The sequence below is a fragment of the Aquarana catesbeiana genome, linkage group LG09, assembly GCF_042186555.1.
Source record: "Aquarana catesbeiana isolate 2022-GZ linkage group LG09, ASM4218655v1, whole genome shotgun sequence".
NCBI lineage: Eukaryota > Metazoa > Chordata > Amphibia > Anura > Ranidae > Aquarana > Aquarana catesbeiana.
The window spans coordinates 53,514,545-53,527,356 of NC_133332.1; the positions used below are offsets into that span (position 1 = coordinate 53,514,545).

The window sequence follows — 12,812 nt, forward strand, 5'->3', positions numbered from 1 at the left end:
ATGTAGAGAACATAGAAGGATGAGAGTAATATTATAAGAGTGGAGAAGGACAATATAATGAGAAAGTAGTAGCAGGTATGAGGAGGGGTCAGTGTAGGGGGTCCCGGCAGGTATAATGGGGGGGTCCCGGGTACTTACCTTACACACACAGAAAGATCAGATCCACAACAACTACATCCCCAGCAGGGCAGGCTCGGTATACACTGGGAGGGGCGGAGCCCTACGGGAGGGCGGGCCAACACACACCCAGAAGGGCTGGTATACACAAAACAGGAGAGGGGTCTGTCTGCAGACTGGAGCTCCACATTTCACAGGAAACATGTGGCCTCCACCTTTTTTTTTTATTTTTTATAATCAACTTTAATGTCACAAACGTTTAATAGACACTAGACACAACTCGTGGAAGTGGAGGCCACGTGTTTCCTGTCTTAGCTGCATTTCCCCAAGGGTATCTGGCTGCAGACTGGAGCTCCACTCTCCACAGGAAACATTTGGCTCCACGGTTTTTTTTGTTTTTTTTAAACAGCTTTAACCCTTACTCTGCCAGAGCTGTTTTTGCATTTTTTTGGTTTAAAAAAATCATTTTCGGCCTGAAGATTACATAAAACTTCCCAAATATTATACATTTTCTGAAAGCAGACACTCTACAGAATAAAATAGTGGTAGTTCCAATTTTTTATCTCACACAATATTACAGCAAAGGTCTTGGAAATGCAAAACTTCAGTAAAAAACACACTAAAGTGAATTTAAAGTTAAACAAATGCAATATATTAACCACATTTTTGGTAAAATATTAAAGATGAGGTTGCACCGAGTAAATAGATACCCAACATGTCAAACCTTAAAGGGGTTGTAAACCCTTGTGACGCATTAAGGTAAAAAAACTTCTGGCAGTGACCGCCCCCCCCCCCGTTTTACTTACCTGAGCCCTGGAACTTCATCCGGCGGGGCGCGCTCTTCCTCTGCCCAGGGTTCTCTTGATTGGATAGATTGATAGCAGCGCAGCCATTGGCTCCCGCTGCTGTCAATCAAATCCAATGACCTGGGGGGCGAGGCCGAGCCATACATTCGGCTGCTTTGGACGCCGAATGCTGGACTCAGGAGCGCGCCCGCAAGGTGACCTCCACTTTCACGAGTTGTGTCTAGTGTCTATTAAAATGTTTGTGACATTAAAGTTCATTATAATTTTTTTTTTTTGTCAAACGTGGAGCTCCAGTCTGCAGCCAGACGCCCTTGAATATAGTGAGGGGCGGGGCCCGGTATACACTGGAAGGGGTGGGGCGCTACGGGAGGGCGGGCCATACACAAAGGGGTAGCGCCCCAGCAAGCAGCGAAAACACAGAGGGGCTGGTATACACAAAAAGGCGGGGCCCAACAGAGATATAGTATATATGGGGGGGCGGGGTCCCAGCAGGCTCGGTACTCAAAGGGGGCGGGGCATACTGGTCTGGTGTTCTATGATCTGATTGTACAAGTCCCGCACAATCTTCTGCCAAAACTATGAAATAGGACACACCTAAAGGATCCATCCAATTTATAATAAATCAGGCAGATCCTTGCAGTACATAGTTGATGATAGATCTGTTGGAGATTGTACAATCAGATTGTAAAGTGTATGGTCAGCCCAATAAAACAAAGCAAACAATGAAACTGCCAGGACAGTAAAAGAACCTGTGAAAGGGGGACCCTTTTCAGCACTCGGTGATCTCCTTTTGGCCACTTTTTATCCACTTGTGGACCCCCGGCCCGCAATGTACTGCGGATGAGCGGCCGATACAGGCAAAGCGACACACTTGTACATCTCTACCTGTTTCCAGGTTTAGGGCGCCCCCTGCTGACACCTACTGTGATTGAACACAGCAGAGGTCTGTCAGTAGATCCTGTACAGAGGGAACAATCTATTTCTTATTCAGGGATAAGAAACAAAGAGATCTTTAGTAAAAAGCAGCACACATTACACATTGTTAGGCACACATTTAACTCCTTGATCACTCCTAGATGTTAACCCCTTCCCAGCCAGTGTCATTAGTACAGTGACAGTATATAGTATGACTTTTCTTTGTTTTATTAAAAGAAAATCTGAAGCTTTACAATCACTTTCAGTCCACATCGCCCCCCCCCCCCCCGCATACCAACTAGAAGTTAAATAGAACTAAAGGCAATTTTTGTTTTTCTTTTTATGGTATATGGTATAGCGTAAGGGAGGGTTATAACCCCTGTTTGTTTTTTCCCATCTGTGTCCCCACTGGGGAGATTTCCCTTCACTTCCTGCTTCAAAACAGGAAGTGAGAGAAATCCCCAAGAGTGGCAGAATCCCTGGTTGTCACCAGAACTAGTGTCCCCATTGGAATTTTTCCTCTCTGTTCTTGTTCTGGTGACAACCCAAAATTTGGGATTTTTTTTTCACTTTTGGTGGTAATGGTAAACATAAAAAATAGAGGGAGTGAATCTCTTTAACGGGGACACAGACAGCAATAAAAACTTGACAAGGGTTCTAATCCCTCTCCACTCCATCCAAAACAAAAGAAAAGATTTGCTTTTATACATTAACATGTGTGTGCAAAAAAGAAAACAATGGTTTGGCAGTGAACGGGTTAAAAAGGCCATAAAAATGAATAAAACTGGTCTGACGCTCACGCCTCCACCTCTCTGTCTCTCCTCATGTCTGCGGACATCACCCCTCCCCTGAGGAGCCCGATGTGTAATCTGCTGCACCCCCTTTTACATTAAGGCCCCATTCACATCCGCGGAAATGTGTGTTTCCTCGTGCTTTCCCGGAATGCACGGAAAATATGTGAAGAATGCGCATTGCGGTGCTGTTAATTGTGAATGACACCAGGAAAGAGGTGAGCAGACATACATTTTATCAAAAAACACACAAAGTTCCATACCAGAAAAGGTCCTGGAGCTTCTTTTGGCACATTTGGGGCATGTGGGGCAGCTCAGTCAGAGGAATGGGCTGCCCTGCGCTGTGGGGTGAAAAATACAGCAAAAAAAAGACCATTGTTTCAGCTCCCCATGCACCTTTTATGTCTAAGTTACCCTGTGTCTATTAGGGGCACAGGGTGACCGAGAACCCCAGTCTTATCTGTACTAATCAGACTCGCTGTACAACCACACTGGAATGGTGTGTGCGTGTGTGTGTGTGTGTGTGTGTGTGTGTGTGTGTGTGTATACATACACACACACACACAAAGTACTCCCCTGACATTTTTGTAAATATTTTATTCTATCTTTTAATGTGTCAACACTGAAAAAAATGAGACTTTGCTACAATGTAAAGTAGTGAGTGTACAGCTTGTATAACAGTGTAAATTTGCTGTCCCCTCAAAATAACTCAACACACAGCCATTAATGTCTAAACCGGTGGCAGGAAAGTGAGTACACCCCTAAGTGAAAATGTCCAAATTGGGCCCAAAGTGTCAATATTTTGTATGGCCACCATTATTTTCCAGCACTGCCTTAATCCTCTTGGGCATGGAGTTCACCAGAGCTTCACAGGTTGCCACTGGAGTCCTCTTCCACTCCTCCATGACGACATCACAGAGCTGGTTGATGTTAGAGACCTTGCGCTCCTCCACCTTTCGTTTGAAGATGCCCCACAGATGCTCAATAGGGTTTAGGTCTGGAGACATGCTTGGCCAGTCCATCACCTTTACCCTCAGCTTTTTTAGCAAGGCAGTGGTTGTCTTGGAGGTGTGTTTGGGGTCGTTATGTTGGAATACTGTCCTGTGGCCCAGTCTCCGAAGGGAGGGGATCATGCTCGGCTTCAGTATATCACAGTACATGTTGGCATTCATGGTTCCCTCAATGAACTGTAGCTCCCCAGTGCCAGAAACACTCATGCAGCCCCAGACCATGACACTCCCACCACCATGCTTGACTGTACTCGTCTTTGTACTCCTCACCTGGTTGCCGACACACACCATTGACACCATCTGAACCAAATAAGTTTATCTTGGTCTCATCAGACCACAGCACATGGTTCCAGTAATCCATGTCCTTAGTCTGCTTGTCTTCAGCGAACTGTTTATAGGCTTTCTTGTGCATCATCTTTAGAAGAGGCTTCCTTCTGGGACGACAGCCATGCAGACCAATTTGATGCAGTGTGCGGCGTACGGTCTGAGCACTGACAGGCTGACCCCTCACCCCTTCAACCTCTGCAGCAATACTGGTGGTACTCACACATCTATTTCCCAAAGACAACGTCTTGATATGACGCTGAGCATGTACACTCAACCTTTTTGGTCGACCATGGCGAGGCCTGTTCTAAGTGGAACCTGTCCTGTTAAACCGCTGTATGGTCTTGGCCACCGTGCTGCAGATCAGTTTCAGGATCTTGGCAATCTTCTTATGGCCTAGGCCATCTTTATGTAGAGCAACAATTCTATTTTTCAGATCCTTAGAGAGTTCTTTGCCATGAGGTGCCATGTTGAACTTCCAGTGACCAGTATGAGAGAGAGAGAGCGATAACACCAAATTTACCACACCTGCTCCCCATTCATACCTGAGACCTTGTAACACGATCGAGTAGGGATGAGCCAAACACCCCCCAGTTCGGATCGCACCAGAACATGCAAACAGGCAAAAAATGTGTGCGAACACGGTTAAAGTCTATGGGACACGAACATGAAAAATCAAAAGTGCTAATTTTAAAGGCTTCTATGCAAGTTATTGCCATAAAAAGTGTATGGGGACCCAGGTACTGCCCCAGGGGACAAAAAAAAAGTTTTGAAAAGGGACGTTTTTTCAGGAGCAGTGATTTTAAGCATGCTTAAAGTGAAACAATAAAAATGAAATATTCCTTTAAATACCGTGCCTGAGGGGTCCCCTTAGTCTGCCTGTAAAGTGGCGCATCTTTCTGGTGTGTTTTATAGTCCCGCAGCAAAATGACAATTCTAAAGGAAAAAATGACGATCGAGCGCCCCTACCTCCCCCCCCCGAACCATACCAGGCCACATGCACTCAAAAAAAAAAAAAAAAAAACTCAAGACCTTTGTTGCTACAAGATATGAAGGTTCCTTATCCTACAGTAAAAGCTACAGGGGACTTATAGAGAAGTATGTAGCACTTACCCTCGCAGGAGCCGCTGGGTGATGGTACTGGACACAGTACACTTCTTGATCTCCACTGGCACACCCAACTGTAGCTTGAGACACGCTGACACCTGACACCTGTGTGACTTAATACGGTGGTAAACCGCTTCCATCTTCACCCGGTCTTCCATCCGGGTTCGCGGGCTCCGGCGATGTGAATGGCCTAACCGGCGATGAAGTCACTCCCGCGCATGCGCGGAGGAGTAGCTGTTTACGGTATGGCTCTGAAGGAACTGCACGGGTATGCCGTTACTTCAAAGCGCATCTAAAGTAAATATCTCCTAAATGCCTTCAATATACATGTACTGTGCCCTCTGTGTCTCCTGGGAAATGTATGTCCCAGAAGGCTTTACCGTTTTATTCACAGAGGAGAAGGGGGGTGGTTCTAGTGGCGAATCATCAGGAGGCCCACCCACTAAACCTAGAAGAGCCGGCGGGTCTCTCAATAAGGTCAGAAATAACATGGTGGAGCAGGACCGAACAGTGGCAGAGCATGAGAAGTCTCTGTGTCTCAGTCCTTTGGCCCTTGGCATGCACTCAGACACCCAGCAATGGGTTTGCACTGCTCCAGATCCCCGCACACAGGAGGCTTGCAATTGCTCAGTCTCCTGACAGGGTACAGCAACTCTCTCATTCTCACTCTCTGTAGGACTCCTCTGGCATAGGGTACAGACCCCGACACTTGGTCTGCACCTCTCGGTCTCATCTCCGCAAGAGACCTCCTAGTGTCTTGGTTTGCTCACAAAAAGTAGTCTGTCTCTCCACCTCTGTGTCCAAGGCATTGTGGGATCCTGTAGCCATTCAATTATATTGTAGAGTGCTGCTTTAAAGCGGAACTAAACCTTCCTATCCTTTTCAGCCAAGGAAGCTGCTATCTTTGCCTCTGTTTGATGTACAACTGCCATGGTGCTGCACATGTGATTAGTTATGACACCAGTCAATTTATGGTTTGACAGTTCGGTTGAGAGCACAAGCTATTGTGACAGTTAGCAATCCCTGCATGTCTTTAAACGTACTGTTTTTTTAAACTGTCAAATTGATGGGTTTAGTTCTGCTTTAATACTACATTTCCGGAATCCTTTTGTGTCTACATGCAAGTCCTCTCCCCACATCTGATTGGTTCCAATTCTCCTGCTCTCTGATTGGCTCCAGTCCGCTGATAGGAGAAGGGGGGGGGGGAGTGAAGCAGGAGCAGGGGATTTCCAAAGGATCTACTCCTTCAGCTGCAGAGTGAGATAAGCAAGATGCTGGGTGCACACACACAGCCCAGCACTCTGACATAGTGTACCAGCTGGGGGTTGAAAGGAGTCCACACACTAGGGGTCTCATGCTCACCTTCAGGACTTGTCCAGAGCCTCTCCCATCCTCTGGAACTCCCTGCCCCGGTATATCCTATCAGCCCCTAACCTGTTCACCTTTAGGAGATCCCTAAAAAAATTCACTTATTCAGGGAAGCCTATCCCACACCCACCTAACAACTGTCCCCGAGCCACCCCCATCAAATTATTCCCTGTATCTATTACCTTTTGTAACACCACCCCCTCCCTTTAGAATGTAAGTTCTATGAGCGGGGCCCTCAAGTCCCTTCTGTATTGAACTGTACTGTAATTGTGCTGTCCCCCCTCTACACTGTAAAGTGCTGCGTAAACTGTTGGCGCTATATAAATAGTTAATAATAATAATAATAATAGGGGTCGCCTCCTTTTCTTCAAGCCAAACCCAAACACTTTAATGGCACACAGCAAAATGTTTTCTTTTTTTTTTTTACACTATAGGATTGTAAAACACCTAGGACGCTTTTGGGTGCCCCAATGAGAGTAGTAATATACAATACAGTGCTTATATAGTGCAGAAGGAGTGTGTAATGTACAGTACAGTGTATATATCGTGCAGGAGGAGCGTGTAATGTGCAATACAGTGTATATATCGTGCAGGAGGAGTGTGTAATGTACAATACAGTGTATATATCATGCAGGAGGAGTGTGTAATGTACAATACAGTGTATATAGTGCAGGAGGAGTGTGTAATGTACAATACAGTGTATATAGTGAAGGAAGAGTGTGTAACGTACAATACAGTGTATATAGTGCAGGAGGAGTGTGTAATGTAAAATACAGTGTATATAGTGCAGGAGGAGTGTGTAATGTACAATACAGTGTATATAGTGAAGGAAGAGTGTGTAACGTACAATACAGTGTATATAGTGCAGGAGGAGTGTGTAATGTACAATACAGTGTATATAGTGCAGGAGGAGTGTGTAATGTACAATACAGTGTATATAGTGCAGGAGGAGTGTGTAATGTACAATACAGTGTATATAGTGCAGGACTTTTTTTCAATCTGGTCATAGACATAGGGTTCCCACCTGTCTGGGATTCACACAGTCAAGGTTTTGAATCATGTGTCTGGGTTTCAGTCCGCCTGAAACCTGGGACACATTATTCAGACTGGACTGTGGCTCGGAGTAGGGCCTGGAGGGAGGGTGAGGGGAACCTGGGATGGAAGGCCGGGGATGGGGTGACAGTGAGGGGAGCGGAGGAGGAGGAGGGACAAGTCTTTCTCTGGATCATTCAAAATGGCTGCGGGTGAGTGGAAGACTACCACACATCTGGGATGAGAAGAGAGCAGGGAGCCGGGGGATAGGGAGAGCCCGCGCCTTTCTACTACACACCCAGGGGTTGGGGCCACAGTGGAGGTGCACCAGGATCATTTCCAGATTAGCGGGTGGCCTAGCATTGGAGCGCTGTGGAGACATGTACCCACCGAGCCAGTGACTGAACACAGCCGGACGGGGCCAAGAGCACCTACCGAACCCTGTGTGACCTACTAAGCGGTGTACTTACTGGGGGATACCCTCCCCCATCAGGAGAATACAGTACACACTGGGAAACCCCTTCCCTCATAGTGTACACTCCAGGGGACTCCCTTATCCCCCCAAACTACTCCAGGAGACCCCTCAACCCTACCAAAAAAATTACACTGAGAGACCCCCACCCTCAAATTATATGCAATAATTTGTATAATGCTCTACAGCTTTCAGATGCCAGTAATTTACCCAGATCCTATCAGCAGGGTTCTCTGATCACTACATTGGATGTGCAGGGCTCCTCTGAGGTAGAGTTGCCACCTCATCCCTTTAAAACCGAACACATATTGATTACACAGGTTCTGTGGCTGATTAAGGTGGTAATTAAACTCACTTGGTGCCTTAACTGCGAGGTGGCAACCCTGCTCTGAGGTAAAAGGCTGAGAAGGTCTACTCTCCATCAGCCGTGGTGAAGAAGCAGTCAGTGTCCAGTCATGTCACCTAATATAGACTCCTTTCACCTTGCTGACGGCCCCATCACCAGCTGCACGTATCGAGGATTAATCACCCCCTGGGACCCCAACCCGCTCCACCACTACAGCACACATGATCTACTTCTGGGATCAGGATGAAGGCTTCCTCCACCGTCTCCTCTACCCCCACCTCCAATCCCCTGCTCATTGGGTACGCGTCTCTCCTGCCTCGTCCTCCACATCCCTCCCTTCAGGCCCCGTTCTGAGCCATATTCCTGTCTGAATAATGAGTCCGGGTTTTAGGCAGACAAACCTGGACACAAGATTTCAAAACCCGAACCTGATGAATCCCAGAACAGGTGGCAACCCTAAGCAGGACCTGGCTACAGCTGTCAAACCCCAAACCAAAAATTTAATATATTGCTGCTTAGCAATCATTAGATGTGGTGGCTGCATCAGTTTTCTATTTTTTATGCTTATTTCCATCTGTTTTCACATGTGATCTGCCCAGTAACACACCTCCTGTATCATGCCCCAAACACACGGTCGGACTTTGTTCGGACATTCCGACAACAAATCCCTAGGATTTTTTCCGACGGATGTTGGCTCAAACTTGTCTTGCATACACACGGTCACACAAAGTTGTCGGAAAATCCGATCATTCTGAACGCGGTGACGTAAAACACGTACAGCGGGACTATAAATGGGGCAGTGGCCAATAGCTTTCATCTCTTTATTTATTCTGAGCATGCGTGGCACTATGTCCGTCGGATTTGTGTACACACGATCGGAAAATTTTATAGCCTGCTCTCAAACTTTGTGTGTCAGAAAATCCGATGGAAAATGTGTGATGGAGCCTACATACGGTCGGAATTTCCGACAACAAGGTCCTATCACACATTTTCCGTTGGAAAATCCGACCGTGTGTACGGGGCATTAGAGTGTTTCCACTCTGGATGAATGAGCACAGGGGGTCCAAATCGGTGCGACGCTGACTTTGCGGCGCCACACCGATTCCCAAAAGTAATTCCTTCAGGGGGCGATTTCAATAGACATCTCTGCAGGAACCCGCACAGATGTCTCTGAAATCGCTCCCGAAGTCGGACAGAAATGAGAGTTTGAAATCAAACCCGCCTTCAGTGTGAACCTAGGCTAAGGTATAATTTTTGCAGCGACAGGTGTACACTCCTGCGCACTGCCTGTGCAGCTTCAGGGGGAGCCGAGCTCAGTAAGGCTGGATTCACACCTATGCATTTTTAGTGCTTTTTGCATTTTGCAGATTTGCACTACAGTTCATTTAACATGATTTCCTATGGAACACGTTCTGTAGTGCAAATCTGCAAAATGCAAAAAGCAGTAAAAATGCATAGATGTGAATCCAGCCTTAAGCCCAGTACACACGGGCCGAATGTCGGTAAACATTGGCCGGTTAAAAAAAAATGCCCAATATTCGGCCCATGTGTATGCCAGCCGTTCTATCAGAACACCACTGACCATCAGGAAATGCAACGGAAGTGACGTTGCAAAGAAAATTGCTTATTGCGCATGCCCTTAGGGTTGGCACCTCATCCCTTTAACCACTTGCCAACCAGGCCAATTCTGACATTTCTCTCTACGTAAATATCATCTTTTTTTGCTAGAAAATTACATAGAACCCCCAAACATTATATATGTTTTTTTTTTTAGCAGAGACCCTAGAGAATACAATGGCGGTCATTCCAACTTTTTATCTTGCACGGTATTTGCGCAGCAACTTTTCAAACGCATTTTTTTTTTTTTTTTTAAACAGTCTTGTGCTTTAAAAAAAGCAAAACAGTAAAGTTAGCCCAATTTTTTTGCATAATGTGAAAGATGAAGTTACGCCGAGTAAATAGATACCCAACATGTCACAGTTCAAAATTGCACACGCTCGTGGAATGGCGCCAAACTTCGGTACTTAAAAATCCCCATATGCGATGCTTTACATTTTTTTCCTGGTTACATATTTTGAGTTACAGAGGAGGTCTAGGGCTAGAATTATTGCTCTCGCTCTAACGTTCGTGGCGACACCTCACGTGTGGTTTGAACACCACTTTCATATGTGGGCGGGACTTACGTATGCGTTCGCTTCTTCACTTTAACATTTTTTTTTTTTTTTTTATTTAATTTTTTAATTAAAATTAAATTTTAATTTTATTTATTTTATTTTTTTTTATTGTTAATTTTACTTTACATTTTTAGTTTGATACTTTAAAAAAAAATGTGATCACTTTTATTCCTATTACAAGGGATGTAAACATCCCTTGTAATAGGAATATGGCATGATCGGTCCTCTTTACAGTGAGATATGGGGTGAATAAGACCCCACATCTCACCTCTAGGCTGGGAAGCCTGAAATAATAAATAAATAAAATGATCTCGGCTTCCCAGCCGAGGCGGCGCCATTCGTTTGAATGCAGAGGCCGGGCGTGACGTCATAACATCGCGCCTGGCCTCCGGAGATCATAGAGACTCCGGCGGACCAGATGGTAAACATCTGGAGCCGGCGGATCCGTTCTCCGACTCACCGATCGCAGGGGTGAGCCGGTAGAAAGACCGGAGAGCGGCGGGTGATGGGGGAGACACGTCCCCTGACCAGCCGCTATGATTGTTCTTATGGTGTAGGGAATCGCCGGCTGAAAAAGCCGATATCTGAATGATGCCTGTAGCTGCACCCATCATTCAGATATCCCCGCACAAAGCCCAGGCCAGCCGACAGCAAGTGGTTAAACCTGAACACATATGAATTACACAGGTTCTGAGGCTAATTTAATGCAGATAAGGCGCCAAGTGAGTTTAACTACCACCTTAAACAGCCTCAGAACCTGTGTAATTAATATGTGTTCGGTAAGGATGAGCTCCGGCGTGTTCGCACAGCCCACGTGCAGAGCCCGCCAGGAAGTCGGCACTGCACTGTGCTAATCACAGGCAGTAAGACATTTTCCCGATGTGCGGATGCAGAGATCGGGAAATGTCTCACTGCCTGTGATTAGCGCAGCGCTGTGTCGACTTCCTGGCGGGCTCTGCGTGCATATGGAGTGTGCGAACACGCCTGAGCTCATCCTTAGTGTTCGGTTTTAAAGGCATGAGGTGGCAACCCTATATGATGCGCTATGTGTTTCAATAGGTTTACTAATCTGACAAAACACGAAGGCGGAAGCAGACATCTTGTTACACCCAGGTAAGTCTTGAATTTCACACTTATTTTAGCAGTTAACTCACCTTATAGACTATTTCACCACGACTGAGTCGAAAAATGTCCCTCAGTTTGGCGCTGAGCAGTGCGGGGTGTACCAAGATGGCCGTCGCCACCTTCTGAATGCAGGCTTTTCAAATACAACATCCAAACAGTGTCACAGATTTAAAAATACTGTATTTCTGTATATAAGGTGACTTTACTGCTAAAATAGGTGTGAAATTCAAGACTTGCCTGGGTGTAACAAGATGTTCCTTGCTGCCTCCGTGTTCTGTCAGATTAGAAAACCTAAGGAGAGCACAGTGGCCATGTTGGAACGCATGGCACATGCGCGGTAAGCATTCTTTGCTCAGAACTGCCGTTACTTTTTCTGATAGGTAGCGATATTCTGACAGGACACCGGCCTGTTGGATGGCTTCTGACGGACGACCATGCTGGAAAACCAGCAGCTGACCGACTCCCGATTAGGGTTACCACCTCATCCCTTTAAACCCGAACACATATGAATTACACAGGTTCTGAGGCTAATTTAATGCAGATAAGGCACCAAGTGAGTTTAATTACCACCTTAATCAACCACAGAACCTGTACAATTAATGTGTGTTTGGTTTTAAAGGGATGAGGTGGCAAACCTACTCCCGATCAGCATTCTTAGCCTATGGCAGAGCACTGATCGGTGTTCTGGCGGGGTGGCATCCCCCTGTCAGAACAGAACAGCAGTGGAGATCGCTGTACTAACTTTGCATAGTTAGTACAGCGGCTCAGACTGGAGCTGAGTTTTTGTTGTTCAAACCCCTCGGTTGAAGGGGAAAAAAGCTCAATAGTGTGTACCAGGCTTATATGTTCCCAATGATGGTGAAGTTATTGAAGACACACAGGTCTCTGGGGGAAAGTTGTGCTAACAAATACATTCCTGCTGTCCATAGCAAACCAATCAGAATCCTTGTTTTATTTTAAACACCAGCCTGGTGAAATAATAAGTGAACTCCAATTGGTTACTATCAGCAACAATTAATGTAGCTGTCAGCACATCCCTCATACACGGCCCCACAGTACTATCCCCTCAGAAGTAACAACACGTTAGGGATCTAGGTCAGGGGGGAGGAAATGGCGCCAGGCTGTGTTTTGGTCACTACGTACTGTAGGAATTCCCTTACGTCTCAGCGACGTCACGACGCAGGGCGCGCTTCCCCCCCCCCCCAACGTGTCGTGAAAACTACAA

General features: G+C 46.2%; 1 protein-coding gene across 2 annotated transcripts in view; it reads right to left on the reverse strand.

Moving 5' to 3' along the window:
- Nucleotides 1-252, reverse strand: part of PLD3 (phospholipase D family member 3) — a 60,145-nt gene extending 59,893 nt beyond the window's left edge. The window contains exon 1 of one of the 2 annotated variants that reach the window (XM_073598503.1): nt 139-252. The gene's annotated coding sequence lies outside the window, so the exon portion shown is untranslated. The remainder of the gene's footprint in view (nt 1-138) is intronic. The other variant, XM_073598504.1, reaches the window with a different exon arrangement.
- Between the last annotated feature and the right edge of the window lie 12,560 nt (nt 253-12,812).